The sequence below is a fragment of the Octopus sinensis genome, linkage group LG5 (genome assembly GCF_006345805.1).
Source record: "Octopus sinensis linkage group LG5, ASM634580v1, whole genome shotgun sequence".
NCBI classification, from domain to species: domain Eukaryota; kingdom Metazoa; phylum Mollusca; class Cephalopoda; order Octopoda; family Octopodidae; genus Octopus; species Octopus sinensis.
In genome coordinates, this window is record NC_043001.1 from 111,784,511 (window position 1) to 111,790,315 (window position 5,805).

The window sequence follows — 5,805 nt, forward strand, 5'->3', positions numbered from 1 at the left end:
ATTTGTCTGAATATTTTTTTATCATGCCTAATGCACCTACTATGATAGGAATTGTTTCTGTTTTTAGATTCCATATTCTGGTTACCTATATTTCCAGGTCTTTGTATTTTGAAAGTTTCTCCATTTCTTTTAGAGACACGTTGTCATCTGCCGGTATTTATTATTATTATTTATTATTATTATTATTATTATTATTATTATTATTATTATTCAGTAGTCTTATTTTTTATTATTTTTTTTACTATTATTATTTTTATTACTACCGAGTGCAGCTCTGTGTACCTTGGGCGTGTGCTGAGGTTTGTTGTGGTGCTCTTATTTTCACTCTGTTGAAAATATTTTAAATAGGATGTGTGCGGTGCCTAGTATTGCTATTTTCTGTATGTTATATATTCTTGTAAGTCCTGGTATTTTTGTTACGTATTTGTCTGAATGATATTTTATCATGCCTAATGCACCTACTATAATATGAAATGTTTCTGTACTTAAGCTTCACATTTGAGTTACCTCTATTCCCAGATGTTTGTATTATTTTGAAAGTTTCTCCGTTTTCTTTTAGAAAAACATTGTCATCTATTAATATTGATACATCAATTAGAAAACAGTTTTTTCTTGGTGATCTCTGACAACTATATCCGGCCTATTGGACTTAATTTCTCCATTTATGTGTATTGGCATATTCCAGTTATTATTATTATTATTATTATTATTATTATTATTATTATTATTATTATTATTATTATTATCATCATCATTATTATTATTATTATTATTATTATTATAGGGAATGTTTAATTCCCATATAGAAATGATCTCTACATTCTTAGATGTTTATATTCGGATAGTTTGTCCATTTCCTTCTGACACATATTATCCTTTGTTTGGGACTGATATTCAACTTAAGAATTTTCTCGTTTTTCTGTATGTTGTGACTACAATACCTAGTTGATTATCTTTGATCCCCTTGCCTATGTGGATTGGCATATTTTAGAATATCACTGCTGTGTTATTCTCTTAGTCCTCTCGTATTTGTTTACGGATTTCACAAATTGTCTCTTTAAATCATCCGCATAGTCTGCAGTTACGTAATGTTTTCTGTTCTATAGATATTTCTAGAATATACTTTATCATCCTGTGCAATACTCAAGAATCTGTTAATTTCAGCTTTGAATACTACACTTTTCACTTAGTAGAGTGTAAATTTTCATCGTCTGCTTCAACGTTGCAAATATATTTTCTTTATAAATCATCAAAATAAGATACTGTCTTCATAGCGCATTTATATGACGTAGCACCGCTTCTTAGAATTTCCAGTTTATCTTTCTTTCCATCAACACTACCCATCATTTCTGTCTGTATTTTGTATTTTATTGATTCTTTTAAAACAGAATGGTTTTCATTATATTTCGTTTGTGGTTTATGTCTGTTCGCGATATTACCAAATATTCTATTCTAATTATTGTTGTAATTCTTCAGAGAATAGTTTCCCCTAATATAAAATAACAACTCAAAACAAATATAATCCTTCGTGGTAAATATAATCTTTCTGTCAGATTTTAATTAGAGTTTTTTAAATAGTTCAATTTTAGTAAACAGTTGGGTTGTCCGGAAAGTTTCATGCTGATTTATAGTAGCTTACCTTTTAACTTATTTTAGAACATGGTTGAGTCCATGAAATAGGATTTGACTACACCTCCATTTAGAGCACAGTATAAGCTGTCTTTTCGTGGAAAAGGTTTATGTTCTTATAACCTGTGTTAATTCTGTAACCCTTTAAAATGGAAGATAAGAAAGTTCATTTTCGGCACTTGATGCTTTGGGAACCAGACAAAAATTGCTGATGCTCAGCTGGGATGTGTTACTCCACCTTCCATATTCACCAGATATTGCTCCTTCGGATTTCTACTTATTCAAGTATCTGCAGAATAGTCTTAATGGTAAAAATTTCAATTCCTTGGATGATGTAAAAAGATACCTTGATGAATTCTTTGCCATGAAACCACCTCAATTCTGGGAAGAGGATATTTTCAAGTTAAAGGAAAGATGGAGACGCATTGTGCAACAAAATGGTTCATATGTGGTTGATTAAAAATGTAATGGCAAGTATTTATTGACCTTTTTCTTTCCTTTAAATATCGGCACGAACTTTCCGGACAACCCAATAGTTTTGCTATTTCATTTAATACCCATCTGAAAATATTAAAAGTACGAGACAGCTAAAGTATTGATGCCAATTAAAATCTCTGGGCATTTATCTTTATTTTAGTTGTTTACGTAACGCTGTAGAGTACTGCAAAACATATCTGTCCATTTTGGTTGAGAATTTAATACATTGGCACGCGTAAACATCTTATATGTGCACACAACATCTTTGAGGGTACAAAATGAGAAACTAACTGGAGTAGTTTCATCAACGATCGAGTAGTAACGCTTAATGTTCAAGAAGATATAATTTCTCACCTGGTGATTGCTAGCATCCAAACTGCGGCGCTTTTGATACCTCTTAAGCATGAATTTCGAGTGTTTTATCGCTGTGAAAATGTCTTGTGTATTCTCTTAAGCTTTATATTTTACTTGATTCAGTCGGATAGCGCTCATGCTGGAGCACAACATTGATATATTTAGTCGAACATATCAACTGCAGTATTTATTTTGAAGTCTGGCGCTTCTCAGCGGGGGTATATTCCGCGCTGCACACCAATCAAAACTGACGAATTCATTGCAAATATCAGCCTTAATTGTTAATTTAATCACAAATCTCAATGGAAGGCTTTTGTTATACTCCTGCTTAAAATTTGGTGGCATTGGGTGTGGCAGAATACCTAATACACCAACCACTATATGCCACTGGGGATTATTCGTTCGGTCTCTTTGACAAAAGGGTCGTCAGCAACCAGCACCTGTTGCCTAGTGCTGGCGAGAGGCAAACATAAAGTACACTGGACCTGTAAACACGTGGTTAGAATGCGACCTTATTGATCACATAAGCACGCCTGTGCATCTTATTTTATATATCATTGAGAAAAATTCAACAAAAACACAATTGGTGCAGATGGTATGGTATTCTACTAAATTGATAAACAGTATACACACACATACACACAATATTTACACAATACACAATGGATGATTCAAACTAGGAGGTTTCATCATGTGTCTATATATAAATGCTTATATAAATATATATCTGTATATGCGTGTGCGTATATATGCAAATATATATATATATATGTGTGTGTTGTGTGTGTGTGTGTATGCACGTCTGCCAAAAGTGCGGAAGCACAAGACAATATATTCCTTAATACGCAAAAATACGGTTTGTTACGTTTAGAATGCTTTCACTGTACGTGGGCTCCATGGTAGCTCATCTGCAGACAAGTGCAACAAAAGAATTTTTTCGTTCGATGATAAATGAAGGTCAGGGATTGTGGCCCCACATCCTCTGTTATTGATGTTATTAATATCTTTGGTTTGATAAATTTTGCCATTATTCATTTTTCTCTCTCGAGAAAACTGCACTTAATAACCTCGCTATACAAAAGCGCATATAAAAAGCTTATACAAATAAAATAACTCGTTGGCGCTACAATATACATACGCATATATGCGCGAGTGTGTGCACCTGTATGTGTGTGTGGATACATCTATGTATATACATCATGTATATATATATATATATATATAAATATATATCTGTATGTGTATACATACATGTGTGTATGTATGTATACAGATCAACACACACATATGTATAAATATATATATATATATATAGCTCTCTCTTTTTTTTCACTCTCTCTCTCTCTCTCTCTCTTTCTATATATATATATTTGCATGTTACACACATGGTATTATATATTTAATCATTTCGGTGAAATGATGTTGGTGTGTCAGTTTTCCCGTACGCGATTTTGCTTTTGTAGTTATTTTTATTCCCAGCTTAAATCTATCGCACAATTTTTCCTAAGGTTGTGCACTCGATAGTTGCAGCCGAATGTTTTGATTTATGACTTAGAAGGGATGGTACTAATAATGATAATGATAATAATAATAATAGTAATAATAATAATAATAATAATAATAATAATAATAATAATAATAATAATAATAATAATAATAATAATAATAATAATGTTATAAGTGCGGAAAGAGACACTGTGAAACATCTGAAAACTGACTGCTGACTGCTCTCACAGAATCAACCAGAACAAACAAGACCGAGGGCTCTGAGAAGTAAAACAGTAATAATAATAGTAATAGTTTCATTTAATAACCACATGGGGCAAAGATGAGGTGGCGGAGTGGGGCATCACAAGGGCAGAAAACAATTTGTGTAAGGATTTACATAACGGATGGAGAGAAAGAAATGGAAAAGCGAGTGAAATGCATGATAAATGTATACAGTATTCCCTCGACTATCGCAGGTGTTACGTTCCAAAACACTCGCAATTGGTAAAAATCCGCGAAGTAGAAACAGTACTGTATATATTTTTTTAATTATTTTTTTGATTTGTTTATATTTATTTCATCATTTAACTACGGTAGTAGTTGAATAATATTCTTAAGGCCGCAATTTACTCACCACAGCACCTTTCAGAGCTTGTCGCTAATTCAGTTCTAAATCAAATTGAAAACTGTTGGCAGCTTTGAAGAAGACTGGACATTTTGGCATAAAGAAATTGAGAACTGGTTCAGTAGAAAAAAGTTTACATCAAAATTTGTAGCAAGGTTATAAGGGAGTAAGTAATGCCACCAGTCAAGCTTAGATCTAAATAACTTTTTATTATTTTAAAAGCAAAATATATTCATCTTAGCTTCAACGACAGAAGAAAGCGTGAAGAATATTTCATAATTTGCTTCCCATGCAACAAAAATTTGTATAAAAAATGTTGTGGGGTAAAAAATGTTTTTGTTCCGTACTTTAACAGATGTAAAAAGCTGTCCTGAACTTTTCCAAGTGTAATAACTTGTCCTGTAATTTTCTAGGTTTATAATCTTAAGAATATTTTTTCTCTTGCTCTCATTTTTCCATGTAATTATAAATGCAAAACCTCACTACAGAGGAATCGACGTAAGCTTAAATAATAAACCGCGATATTACGAGGGATTACTGTACATAGTAAAAAGTATATTTAATCGGCAGAAACTTCAAAAGTGTATAAAAGGCGGAATATTTCACGCATGTGCAATGCACTTCTTTCTCTTTCTACCTCGCTCTCTTTTACTGCGTTACGAGTTGGATTTCACCATAAATGTATGAATGTATATATCTATGCATATATTTCTAAAAGTATTTATGTATATATTTAAAAAAATATATATATATATCTTTAAATAGTATTCGATTGACTACACGGAAATTCATCCTATTTTCTTTCTAACGAGTGAATGTATTACCTAGTAATGATTAACAATTTTAGAATCCATTTCTAAGGGTAGTACATTTACGAAACGATCGTAAGATATATTAAACTTTTAAACATTTTAAATAATCATACTTTATATACTTATATATCTATCTATTAACACAATATTATTTTGGACCTACATCTTCTGTGATGACTTTTTGATGTACTTTTCCTGTACTTATTTTAAAATATAATATATAATCGCTCTTACTAAATGTTTAAGTACCTTTAATGTTTTAGACATTTCCCTACCAAGAGCAGTTATTAGAAATTCCTTATATTGTATTCTCATTGAATATATCTGATTAACGATATATATATATATATATATATATATTTATATAAGTACACATGTATATATATATATATATAAGTATATATTACATGCATATATGTA

General features: G+C 31.2%; 1 long non-coding RNA gene across 1 annotated transcript in view; it reads right to left on the bottom strand.

Annotated features, from left to right (window-relative positions):
- Window positions 1–810: 810 nt before the first annotated feature.
- LOC118763539 overlaps window positions 811–5,805 on the bottom strand; it is a 7,991-nt gene continuing 2,996 nt past the window's right edge. The window contains exons 2-4 of the long non-coding RNA XR_004999297.1: window positions 4,179–4,184; window positions 2,382–2,396; window positions 811–822 (exon numbers count right to left, since the gene is read on the bottom strand). This is a non-coding gene — a long non-coding RNA (uncharacterized LOC118763539). The remainder of the gene's footprint in view (window positions 823–2,381; window positions 2,397–4,178; window positions 4,185–5,805) is intronic.